Raw genomic sequence first — 13,316 nt, 5'->3', positions numbered from 1 at the left:
CATGCTTATTTTATCCGCCCTACAAGACAAGCTCCTAGAGAATAGTAGCCATTAGTAATTCATATTTGTATAATACACAGTATTTAGCAGAAGGTACTCACAAAAATATCTGTTGACTTATTGAAGAATGTCATCAGAGTTAATATGACCCTGTCAAAAAAAAAAAACATTTAAAACTTTTGAACACAAATGCACATGGCGGGACTTCCCTGGCAGTCCAGTGGTTAAGACTTGGCACTTCCACTGCAGGGGGCGTGGGTCTCATCCCTGGTTGGGGAACTAAGAGCCTACATGCCGTGTGGCGCTGTGCAAAAAAATAAAACAAAAAACAACTGGATGTGGCTAACAACTGGATAAAAGCTTACAATAAAAAATAACTGCAATAGGAGGGCACTGGCTACTAGAATTGTAAAGAATTAGTGACAATTGATTACACCAGTATTCATAGTTCATTCAATAAAATGAGCAAAGAACATCTAATGCCAGAAGACAACAGCCCATATCTGTCAGCATGAAGAAACTCAAGCAGCACAGCAAGCCTGAGCTTTTCTTGAGTGAGGAAAAAAATCTCTGTGTGTAGGTGTGTGCTTGTTTAAACATATACACATATACCACAATGAAATCCAGCCAGTTAGGAGAGAAATTAAAATTTAAACTAAGAAAGTGAGTTACTGTGGTAAATTTATTCAACAAGTATTTATCAGTGCCAGACACTCTTCTAGTTGCTTTGAATCTATCAATGAACAAAGCAAATAGCCCAGCTTGGCAGTGTGAAACTTACATTCTAGAGAAATATAGCTGGTTTAAATATGTAACTTTACAAATACTAAGCAACTATGGAAATTATGGTTACAGAATAAAATGTGAATGTTATAAACAAAATAAAAACAATGTAACTAAAAAATTGTGAAGAGAAAGGTGACAGGAAGCACATGAGTACTAATTTTTCATGAACTGCCTACCTTTACTGTCTAAAATTGAAAAGCGGTTAAAAGTATTACAAGTAACAACTCTAACTTCTGAGAGGTTTTCATAATTTCTCTTCTTAACCTAGAAAGAGCCTTTAGAAAGTAATGCCCACATGTTAAAGAAAAAAATTTTCTACTTCATTTTCTTTTGTTGTATCAAATTCAAATAAAATTAGAATATTTTAATTAAAAATATCATCTATTGTAGAGCAGTCAGGGTCTAACCAGAAACTACGTCAAGTATTTTCAATGAGGGAATTTAGTGCAGGGACTTGTTATACAGGGAATGGAAGAGCTAGGAAGCCATGTATGGCAATGAGGTGACACAGTGGTTAGTGTAAGAGCCAGAAACCACTGAAGCCTGAGGCTGAAGGGACAAAGGGAGAAAGCAGTGTTACCTGAAACACAGGGGCCAGAAAAAAACACAACTGCTGTGAAGACTGTACCCCTGGCTCCTCCCTTTCTAGTGGTCTCCAGTCTCCAATTAATTGACCCCAGCTGGATGTCAGCTGGCACAGGAGCCAGGGAAATGCAGGGATCAACACCCGCCCCCTGCCCCGCCCCCGCAGTGCTGATAGAACAGAGGCAGGGCAAGGAATGCCCAGGCACACAGGCCTTGCATTGAATATAGAGTACTGTATTGTCTTTATAAAAGTATTGCTACCGACCTATTAAGTATTGCCCAGATAGCTGGGCAAGCTGTTCACCTGGTGTTAATAATGATTATTTCTGTATAGACTGATTTGAGTGACTCTTAAATTTTTATCCTTGTAATTTTTTTTGCATTGTTGGAGAATTGTTTAGTTGGATTTTTAAAAATTTGTCATCCATATAGTCTGATGAGCTGAATGATTAATGAACATAAGTTTAAAACTATGGTAAATTTAGGCAGATTTCTAGAATTATGAACACACAGTGTTCTTCAGTATTATCACATATCACAATATGTTAACTACTGCACTTGATAAGCTTTCTGATTCCACTCAACTAGGAAGTTTAAATTAAATCTGAGGTCCATTTATTATGCACTGTATGTTTGTAACAGCATTTCCCCTATTGGTAAATATTTCTGTATAAATTCTAAGAGGTAATAAAGTCACAATGCCATTATCACACCTGAGTCTCTTCAAAAAGTCAAAGTCATGGGGAAAAAAGGGTAGGAAGACTTTTCTAGATTTATAAGACTAAAGAGCTATAGCAACTAAATGTAATACTTGCAGCATCATTGGATCCAAACTCAGGGGGAAACAGCTATAAAAGATATTGAGGGGAACTTCCCTGGTGGTCCAGTGGTTAAGAGTCCATGCTACCAATACAGGGGGCCCAGGTTCGATCCCGGGTTGGGGAACTAGATCCCACATGTCACAACTAAAGATCCCGCATGGCGCAACTAAAGATCCCGCATGCCGCAAGGAAGATCCCACACGTGGCAACAAAGATCCCACATGCTGCAACTAACACCCAGAACAGCCAAGTAAATGATAAATAAATAAAATATTTTTTAAAAGATATTGAGGAAATTTTAATATGGATTGGCTTCAAGATGATATAAGGGAATTATTTTCTTAAGTGTAATAATGGTATTTTGGTTAGGAGTTGCATGCTGAGGTAGTTGGGGGTAGAATATGCTGTCAGCAAGATATTTTAAACAGAAAATACATAGCTAATAGGCATATAGACATATAGATAAGGCAGATGAGACGATTAATGAATCTAGGTGTGGTATACTATTGTCTCCTTTCAACTTTTCTCGTGTTTGAAATACTACATAATAAAAAGTTGGATAAAAGTTTTAGAAAGACTCATTTGCAATAAAAATAAATGTACACAAAAGAAATTAAATATCTGCTGCTATGGACTGAATGTTTGCATGTCTCAAAATTCATATGTTGGAGCCCTAAACCCCAATGTGATGGGGCCTTTGGAAGGTAATTAGGATTAGATGAGGTCATGAGGGTGGGACCCTCATGATGGGATTAGTGCCCTTATCAAAAGAGACAGCAGAGGGGCTTCCCTGGTGGCGCAGTGGTTAAGAATCTGCCTGCCAATGCAGGGGACACCGGTTCGAGCCCTGGTCTGGGAAGATCCCACATGCCACGGAGCAACTAGGCCCATGAGCCACAGCTACTGAGGCTGCGCGTCTGGAGCCTGTGCTCTGCAACAAGAGAGGCCGCGACAGTGAGAGGCCCGCGCACCGTGATGAAGAGTGGCCCCCACTCTCCGCAACTAGAGAAAGCCCTCGCACAGAAACGAAGACCCAACACAGCCAAAAATTAAAATTAATTAATTAATTAATTAAAAAAGAGACAGCAGAGAACTTGTTCTTTCTCTTTTCACATGCATACACCAAGGAAAGACCATGTGAGCACACTGCAAGAAGGCAACCAGGAAGAGAGCACTCACCAGAACCCAACCATGCTGGCACCCTGATCTCAGAGTTTCAGCTTCCAGAACTGCAAGGAAATAAATTTCTGTTGTTTAAGCCACCCCATCTATGGTATTTTGCTATGGTGGCCCAAGATGACTAATACAGAGTTTGGTACCAAGAAGTGGGGTGTTGCTGTAACAAATACCTAAATATGTGGAAGTGGCTTTGGAAGTGGGTAATTGGAAGAGGCTGAGAGAGTTTTGAGGTGCATACTAGACATATAGACATTAAGAGAAATGAAGAACGTTATTGCAGGAACACGTTTACTGGAGGAAAGGCAGTCCTTATTATAAAGTGGTAAAGAACTTGGCTGCACTGTGTTTTAGTGTTTTGTGGAAGGTAGAACTTGCAAGTGACAAAATGGATATTTAGCTAAGGAGATTTCTAAGCAAACTGTTGAAGGGGCAGCTTGGTTCTTCCTGACTGCATATACTAAAATGCAAAAGGAGAGAGATGAATTGAAGAAGGAATTGTTAAGCAAAAAGGAGCCAGAACTTGAAGATTTGGAAAATCTTCAGCCTAGCCATACTGCAAAAAAATGAAAAAGCTTGTTCTGAAGAGAACACTAAGGCTATGGCTGAACAACCATTTGATAAAGAGATTTACGGACTTAGTCCATTTCAGCAGAAGCCAGGCAGAGAGATGGGATTATACAGCAGAAACACTGCCAGTTTGAACTAAAGGGGTTAGAGAAGGTGGGAAGGAATGAAGGAAGGCTGTCGGGCTTCTTGGATTTCAAAGGATGGGAGCATAGAGCTATGTGGCTGAGAATATATGTGCTATCCTTCAAGGAAAGAGAAGAAGGACCCCTAAGGTGACTTCGGAGGTCATCAAGGCTGCTGCTCCCACCACAGGTCCAGAGCACACAGGCAAGGCTGAGCAAGGGGGCAAGGCTGCCTCCACCTTGGTTTCAAAGGGCAGGACTGCTGCTCAGCAGAGCTGCATGGACAGGGCCCTCACAGAGAGCTATGTGGGCAGGGCTGCCCCGCTGAGCTGTGGGCCTGACACTGCCACCTCACTGAGCATGGAGGGCAGAGCATCAAACCAAAGAAGGTGGTTCTCCAGCCTTAAGATCTAATGGAATTTGCCTTGTGGAGTTTTAGACCTACTTGGAACCTGTCACCCGTTCCTTCTTAACTGTTTCTCCCTTTTGGAATGGGAATGTCTATCCTATACCTGTCCCACAATTTATTTTGGAAGCACTTGTTTGGTTTTACAGCTGGAGAGGAATTTTGCCTCGGGATGAATCCTATCTAGTTTCACCTATATATGATTTAGATGATACTTAGATGAGACTCTGGACTATAGACCAGACCTGATGCTGAAATGAGTTGAGAAGTGCACTGAACTTCTCATTGAGAGGCTAGAGAGCGATATAATCTTACTTCATCAGGAAAAAAAGACTCCAGGTGGTAGGGTAGAGTCTGAGCTTTCTAATTGGATGTTGGGGGAGGGAAAGTGTCAGTCTTTACCCTACTTTAACTATCCCATTTATTGTGAATATTTGTTTATCTCTTGTAACAAAAGGCAATAAAAATGATGGCCTGGTCCACCTGTGTTCTTGCCTAGGGCACCAGAGGAGTTCAGAATGAATCCTGTCTGCCCAGTGTCCAGTGCAGAACGTTTCTTTGGCCTCTTCATATTGCCCCAGGGGACAGCTGAGCTGCTTCCTTGGAACCTGTCACTAGGTGTCTTCTTCAGTCATCTCCCAGGTGCTAAATCACACCATCAACATCCGCTCACCTCCCAGTATGTTAACACGTGGACTCTGGAATTTATTTCCTGAGCAGCCTTAGGCAATTCACTTAAGCTTTCTTTGTCTCAGTTTCCATATTCTGCAAAATGGGGACAGCTGTTTCCACCTTTTAGTTTTGTTTTCGAGGTTAAATTAGCCAATGAATTTAAATAGATTAGCATCACATCTAATACCATGCCTGACAACTAATAAGCACGTAATGAATGTTAGCCATCTTCATCTTCATCGCCACCTTTGCCAGGTAGATAAAAATCTGAGACTCAAAGCTCTTTCAGACATGATGTCCACTAGGTGGCACTAGCCACAGGTAAATAAAATCTCCCACATATATATACTGTCTTCATCAAAAGTTTGGAAGTCCTACGAAGAGCCAGAAATAAAACTGTCATGGTAATAAGGCAATGTGTATATACACATATAAACATATTGTGGCCCCAAAACCAAGCAGTTGATCCATAATAATTACTAAAGCAGTTGTCCAAAATAGTTACAAGTCAAACATGTTCTGGTTTTTGATTCTCAGACTCCGGGAGATTCTGACACAGGGGATTAGCAGAGGAACAGAGAAACCTTCCTATTCTGTATCCTGGAGTGCTGGTGTGTTACTTGGTCAGTTTGGCTAACACCTGGGGCTTTTGTTTTGCAGAAATCTGTTTCTCCAGCTTTTGTTAGGCTGAGTAGGGTGTGATTTGGAGAAAGACCCTGCTGTAGGCCGGATATTTTTGTGTGCTGAGGGGAGGAAACTTTTGTAGGGAACAGACCTCTGACAAAGGGACAAAAACTTGGTTGGAAGTGTGAAAGGGTTCAGATGAAGGTTTTAGGAAGTTTTTCTATGTGATAAGGAATATCATCAGTGCTTTTGCAATTAGATGTGCTTTTCTGACATCTGTGAAGATGATCTCAAGGTAGAACAAGAACAAAATGGGCTGGACATTTGAGTTACAAAACTTTCTTACTTTTCTTTCTTATTCCTTTCTGTTATCCCTAAGCCGCAAATGAAATCTTGTTTAAAATATCTTTGTTAATATACACTACCAAATGTAAAATAGATAGCTAGTGGGAAGCAGCCGCATAGCACAGGGAGATCAGCTCGGTGCTTTGTGACCACCTAGAGGGGTGGGATGGGGAGGGTGGGAGGGAGGGAGATGCAAGAGGGAAGAGATATGGGAACATATTGTATATGTATAACTGATTCACTTTGTTATAAAGCAGAAGCTAACACCATTGTAAGGCAATTATACTTCAATAAAGATGTTTAAAAAAATATCTTTGTTATATTTTAGGGAATTAAGAGAGAAGTTTGTGTCCATCTTTGGGCTGAATTATTATCCCAATTGGAACTGAGTTACGGAAGTAAGGTGATAAAGATTGTGAAATGTGAAAGCACTCAGTGGGAATCCTCATTAATAGAGAAATCAGAGAAAAGCCCGGAATCCCTGTACTTTCTTAGGATGGAATGTTTTGTTTTGTGGATATCAAAGAGCAGGGCAATCCCAGAAGACTGGCCATGGTAATATACTAAACCAGCTGAAGATCTCGCGGCTGTAGGCGGATCCAGAACAGGTGGAGCTGACAAAGCGAAACTGGGTAAAAGTTAAGAGAAGACGTAAACAAATGGGGAACAGAATTAAATTGGTGAAGAGGAGAAATTGAAAAAAGCAGTTTGGGAAGTCAAGTTTCTGAGCTTTGTGTTTAGAAAGAAAATAGTTGCCACTCCTTCAGCTTCCTGAACCCCACTTCCAACCCATCTTTACCTCCTTTCTACCCAGGAGGAAAGGGAATTCTTTGTATGTTAAATCTTCTCTTGTCCACACACCATCAGTTAAATGTTCCCTTTCATACAGCTTCAATTCTTCTTTCATTACTGGCTCTATTCTCTAGACATATTAAACAAAAAAAAATGTTCAAGTCTCTACCTGTTGAAACAAAACAAAACTCTCTCCTCATTTAGCACCTTGTAGTTGCTGTCCTCTTCTTTCTTCCCTTTGCTGCGAAACTTCTAGAAAGAGCAGTCTCTCTGGCTCCACTTCCTCTCTTCTCTCTCTATTCCCTCCCTGCAGTCGGGCCATTTTGCTAACACCCAACTGCAAATGCCCGCCCGCAGGCTACCAGTGAAGTTCCTCATGTCAAAATCATTGGGTGAGGACTTCCCTGGTGGTCCAGTGGTTAAGACTCTGTGCTCCCAATGCAGGGGGCCCGGGTTCAGTCCCTGATCAGGGAACTAGATCCCACATGGCGCAACTAAAGGAGCCCGCATGCTGCAACAAAGATCCCTCATGCTGCGACTAACACCCAGCACAGCCAAATAAATACATAAAATAAAACAAAATAAAATCATTGGGTGGTTTTCAGCGCTGATCTAATGAAGCTGGCTGCAACGTTTGCAGCAGTTAACATTTATCTAATAATGATTGAGCACCTGCTATACGTTTGACACTGTTCTAAGCACTGTGATGTACAGCTAGATGACACCCTGTCTCAAGGGTGTAGCCATGTTATAACATCCATCAGAGTTATCTGGCCCGGGGCCTGGTGGTGGTGAGCCCCACTACTTGGATTGGTGGGATAACAAACTCTTATAAAGGTGCCAACCTTTGACTCACTTCTCTGCCTCTCAATCTGAATTTCAGACTGCTTGCTCAAATGTTATTTTCATCATATTATTAACAATCCTCCTATCAACATAGTATCTTAAAATTGCTGAAGATGTGATACCTTAGGAAGAAATGACCACTCCTTATGCTCCCAACCCACACCCCCTCCCCCAACAAAGATTTCCTTATATCCCCTTGTAACTTGCTTTCTAGTGGGGTGAAACTCACAATATACATGTAAACAAACGATAATTTCAGAGAACTGTAAATACTGTGAAGGAAATAGAGCAGGGCAATGTGATATATAAAGCACTACTGTGGTCTGAATGTTCGTGTGTGTCGTCATCCATGTGTGTCCTCCTCCCCCCACAACCCGCCATCAAATTCACATGTTAAAATCCTTATCCCCAAGGTGATATTATTAGGAGGTGGGGCCTTTGGGAGGTAATTAGGTCTTAGGGTGGTACCCTTGTGAATAGAATTAGTGCCCTTATAAAAGACATCCCTTGCCCCTTCCTCCATGTAATGACACAGGGAAAAGGCACCTTCTGTGAACCGGGAAGTGAGCCCTCACCAGACAGTGAATCTGCCAGAGACATGATCTTTGACTTCCCAGCCTCCAGAACTGTGAGAAGTGAATGTGTGTTGTTTATAAGTCATTGAGTTTATGGCATTTTTGTTATAGCAGCCCAAACAGACTAAGACAAGCACCTATGGCACTGGGAGAACTGCTTTACATAGTGTGGTCACAGAAGGCCTCTTTGAGAAGATGCCATTTAAGTTGAAACTTAAAAGATGAAAAAGAGTTAACCTTTAGAAGAAGCTGGGGGAAAGCCTCCAGGCAGAGGGAAGAGTAAGTGCAAAGGCACCGAAGAACTTGGAATGTTGGAGGACTAAAAGGAGAGCCATGTACCTAGAGCTTTGTGATATGACAGTGGCTAGAGAGGAGGTTGGAAGAGGTGGGCCTTGTTTTATCAGATGGGAGATGTCACTGGAGCATGTTTAAGTGCTAACAGAATTCAGTAGAGAGAGGAATTGAGGTGCAGAAGGGGTGGGGATCCATCGCGCAAGTGGAGGGGTTTGCTTTGATAAGAGCAGAAATGCAGACCTTTTAAAGCTTTTTTCCCTTAATTTTAACAATGTCACTCTTGATTCTCCCCCTTCCTCTCTGATTCTTCTGTCTCCTTTCCAGACCCCCCTGTAATTTTCATCGTCAGCAAGGTTCTGTCCACAACTGTCTCCCAGTCATCCTCTCTACATCTTCCTTAGACATTCTCATGCCCAACCACACCAGCCTAGACCACTCTCGTGGCCTTCACACGCTCATATCCAACTGCAGGTGTATATATTTTAATCTCCCAAATTATAGCTGTAGCCCAGACCTGTCCTCGAACCTTCTAATTCAGCTGCTTATTTGACACTTCCACTTGGATAGAAGCATTTTTAATTTAATGTGTCCAGAAGTGGGATTCTTTTTTTTAAAAAAACAATTCTATAATTATTTATTTATTTTTGGCTGCGTTGGGTCTTCGTTTCTGTGCAAGGGCTTTCTCCAGTTGCGGCAAGCGGGGGCCGCTCTTCATCGCGGTGCGCGGGCCTCTCACTATCACGGCCTCTCTTGTTGCGGAGCACAGGCTCCAGACGCGCAAGCTCAGTAGTTGTGGCTCGCGGGCCTAGTTGCTCTGTGGCATGTGGGATCTTCCCAGACCAGGGCTCAAACCCGTGTCCCCTGCATTGGCAGGCAGATTCTCAACCACTGCGCCACCAGGGAAGCCCCAGAAATGGGATTCTTGAATGTGTGGGATTCTTCTCCACACACAAAACACAGCACTAAACAGGGGGTAGGGGGTGTGGAGGGTGGTGGACGCTCACTGATGGCCCACGTTCTACCTTTCCTCCTAACCTCCTCCCCCATTCTTTGATACAGATTTTTGAAGTGTTTTCATTCTTTTGTAAGATATCATAGTAAGCTTTACTAGACTCACCAGTACTTCTAGCCCTCCTTCCTTTCCTGGACATCTTATTTATTTATATAAGAGGATTATATTTATCCACCTCCTTGAAGGTAGACTTAGCTTTGGCTCTTACGTTGGCCACCGAAATATGAGTGAAAATTACACGTATTGCTTCCAGGTGGAAATATTTAAGATTAGGTGTACAATTCTCCTTGCTGTGTTTTTTTTCCTTCTTTGTTTTAAGGTTATCATTTGTTGAGATAAAGATGCCTAAGATCAAAGCAGCCTGGAATGCTGAGCCATCTCGTGGACGAATATTGCCCAGAGGGTCATTTGGACATCCAGCAAACTGAGCAAGAAGGAAAAAAAACAAAAAAGAAAAAAAGTTTGTTATATAAGTTCCTGAAGTTTTTCCTTTTTTCCTTTTTTTTTTTTTAGTTCTCAGGAGTGTGTGCGTGTGTGTATCTTAGGTTACTAGGTATAAACAGACATATCCTGACTGATATAAAAAAATGCTATGCAAAATCACTATTTAAGACAAATCTCTTCCAGTCACTACTTCCAACCATCTGGCCACCCCTAAGCCTCTTCTAATTAGAAATTCAGGAGCTGCCAATGCCCCCAAACTGTCCATCTTCAACTCTCCCCAGTTTGTTATCATCACCATCTACTTAGTCGCTCAATCCAAAATCCAAAAACAGGTCATCTTAATTCCTCCCTCTTCCTTGCTCCCACAGTCTGGTCACCAGATTTTTGTATGTCTGTCTCAGATTTGTCCTAGACATCTGCAGTAGCTTTCTCCCTGTTCCTGCGTCCAGTCTTAGAGTATATATAATACCTTCAGAATCAGAAGTGAATAAAGGGTCTACGGAACTTCTTCCTCCCGCCCTTGCCTCCCACCCACCCCCACTTCCTCTTCCTGTAGGCAGCCAAGATGACCAGATCCTGGGTATTCCTAGGGAGATACTCTGCACAGGGAAGCAAGTCTCCCAGAGCAGTCTTCTGGAAGCACAAAACTGGCCATATCTTTCCCAGTTTAAAGCCTGTCAGTGCCTTCCAGGTACAAACCCTCGAGTGTTCAGGACCCTGCGTTGGCAGCCTCCTCCAACCTGCTGATATTCTTTCTGTCTCAAATGACCACTTCTCAGCTGAGATCAATCCTGCCTTGGGGCTTTTCCCTACCAGTTCCCTCCGCTTGGACAATTTTCCCCGAGGTCTGTGCTTGCTAATTCCTTCCTGAAGCATCCCCTCCTCGGAGAGACACACAGTGCTCCCACGCAGTCATCCTCCGTGACAGAAGGCCCTTGGTCACCTTCAATCCTCTGCCACACGTAGAGTAGTCAGCCTGTATTTTCTGGGATGTTGGCTTGTTTACCGACCATCTCCCACATTAGACTCTTAAGTCCCAGGAGAATAGAGATGGGCTCTGTTTTGTTGACCGCTGACTGTATACCCAGCTTCTGGTTACGTGCCTGTCACAGGAAAGGTACTTGATGAACAAGGAGCTGATGGAAAATCTAGTGCCCTGAAGAAAATAAAGGTGGATGAAACTAAAGAGAGAAAGTAGCCTCAGCCCTTCTAAGCAGGCAGATCTGGCCTCCATGGTGCTTCTTCCGAGTGTAGGTCTTCATCCTGAGCGTCCTCACACCGCGTGGCCAGCTGTGTCTCTGGTTAGTCAAACCACCCAGTGTGGAGGAGAGGCAGTGAGGACGGAGGAGAGCAGGCTTCACCCCCGCAGCTTGGAAGCCTTCGGTTCTTTGGGAGGAGGTCACAGCAAGCACAGAGGACTTGTTTGCCAGGCCTCGTATTTTGTCACAGACATTTAATAACTGGTTTGAACAGAAATATTAAGCAATCACTTGTCCATTGTTTTGGGGACCGCAAGTTCTGTTTTTTAAACAAGGAGGTAAAACCAGAAAAGACAGCGACTCCCGCATAGAAACAGCAACATGTTTATAAGGAAACATGGACTCCACGATCTCAAATCAGTATCTACTTCTGCCTTAAATGTTTTATATAGCACATATCTTCCTAATCATAAACGTAATGCCTCATATCATTAGAGAGAATAGAATACTGAAATTGTCTTAAAAGAATAAACTAAGGAAATAAAAATTACATCGGTAGAACAAGCTTTTTATTTCTAAATCACAAAAGCTAATTTTATCACCTGTTACTCCGTCCTTGGAAACCAAACAACAAAAGCTTCATTCATCTCTACTTTAATTTTACCTTCTGAATTTATTTCTAGGTTTCCAGGTCAGCTGATGGGATTAGCTAGATAATGTAACCCAGCCATTTTGCCTTTATCTCTTACCAGAGTAGAGGATAAAATCCATGCTCCTTAATGTGGTGTACAAGGCCCCTTGTAATCTGGTCCCACTCCACCTGCCAGCCTCATTTCTCACCACTTCCTTCCCTTACCCACTTGATGCGGAGCTTACCGGAGAAAAGTCATGGGTGCACCAGTGTGTTCTACTGGTCCAGACCGCTCCTATTCACCTGACTACTTCTGTGCCAGGGAATAGAAGGATGCCCAGGGCTCCTTTTGTATACGGTATAAGCTTGGGGGAATGGGTTAAAGGATCCTGATATGCTACACTCACCACAAATTGATGAGCTCGGAAGTGAATTCACCTGGAAGGAGTAGGGTTGACTACTTTAATTAACACACAGAGATCAGAACCCATCCTCAGGTGTATAGCAATGCCACCTAGTTCACAGGTGCCTTGAGGGGTGCAGCAATGAAATGAATGTGTCCCTCCCCCAGATTCAGATGTTGAAACCATAATCCCAAAGTGATGGTATCTGGAGGGTGGGGCCTTTGGGAGGTAATTAGGTCAAGGGAGTAGAGCCCTCACAGTGGGATTAGTGCCTTCCAAGTAGAGAGCTAGCTATGTGAGGATTCAGCAAGAAGACAACCCTCTGAGTGCCTTCTATAAACCAGAAGGGGGCATTCACTGACCGTGTTGGCACACTGATCTCAGACTTTTAGCCTCCAGAACTATGAGAAATAAATAGAAATAAATTTTTTTTGTTTAAGCCACCCCTTCTTAGCAGCCTGAACTGACTAGGACAAGAGCCATACCTGGTCTCCATCCTAAAGAGTCTCCACCAACTTGTAGCACTGGTTGGTCAAGGACCTGTATCATTCTTTTACGTCCAAAGGGTGGATCTTTAGATGCTCCTGCTGTATGGCCTAGAGCTCCTCCATGACTGGATAGTAATGAGTAAAAATGGAGAAAATTGGGGACTTCCCTGGTGGCACAGTGGTTAAGAATCCGCCTGCCAATGCAGGGGACAAGGGTTCGAGCCCTGGTCTGGGAAGATCCCACATGCCGCGGAGCAACTAATCCCGTGGGCCACAACTACTGATCCTGTGCTCTAGAGCCCGTGAGCCACAACTACTGAGCCCACGTGCCACAACTACTGAAGCCCGTGTGCCTAGAGCCTGTGCTCCGCAACAAGAGAAGCCACCGCAATGAGAAGCCTGTGCACCGCAACGAAGAGTAGCCCCCACTCACCGCAACGAGAGAAAGACTGCACGTAGCAATGCAGACCCAATGCAGCCAAAAATAAATAAATAAAAAATAAATTTTTTTTAAAATGGAGAAA

The sequence above is a fragment of the Balaenoptera musculus genome, chromosome 9 (assembly GCF_009873245.2).
Source record: "Balaenoptera musculus isolate JJ_BM4_2016_0621 chromosome 9, mBalMus1.pri.v3, whole genome shotgun sequence".
NCBI lineage: Eukaryota > Metazoa > Chordata > Mammalia > Artiodactyla > Balaenopteridae > Balaenoptera > Balaenoptera musculus.
This window is presented reverse-complemented; position numbering follows the sequence as displayed.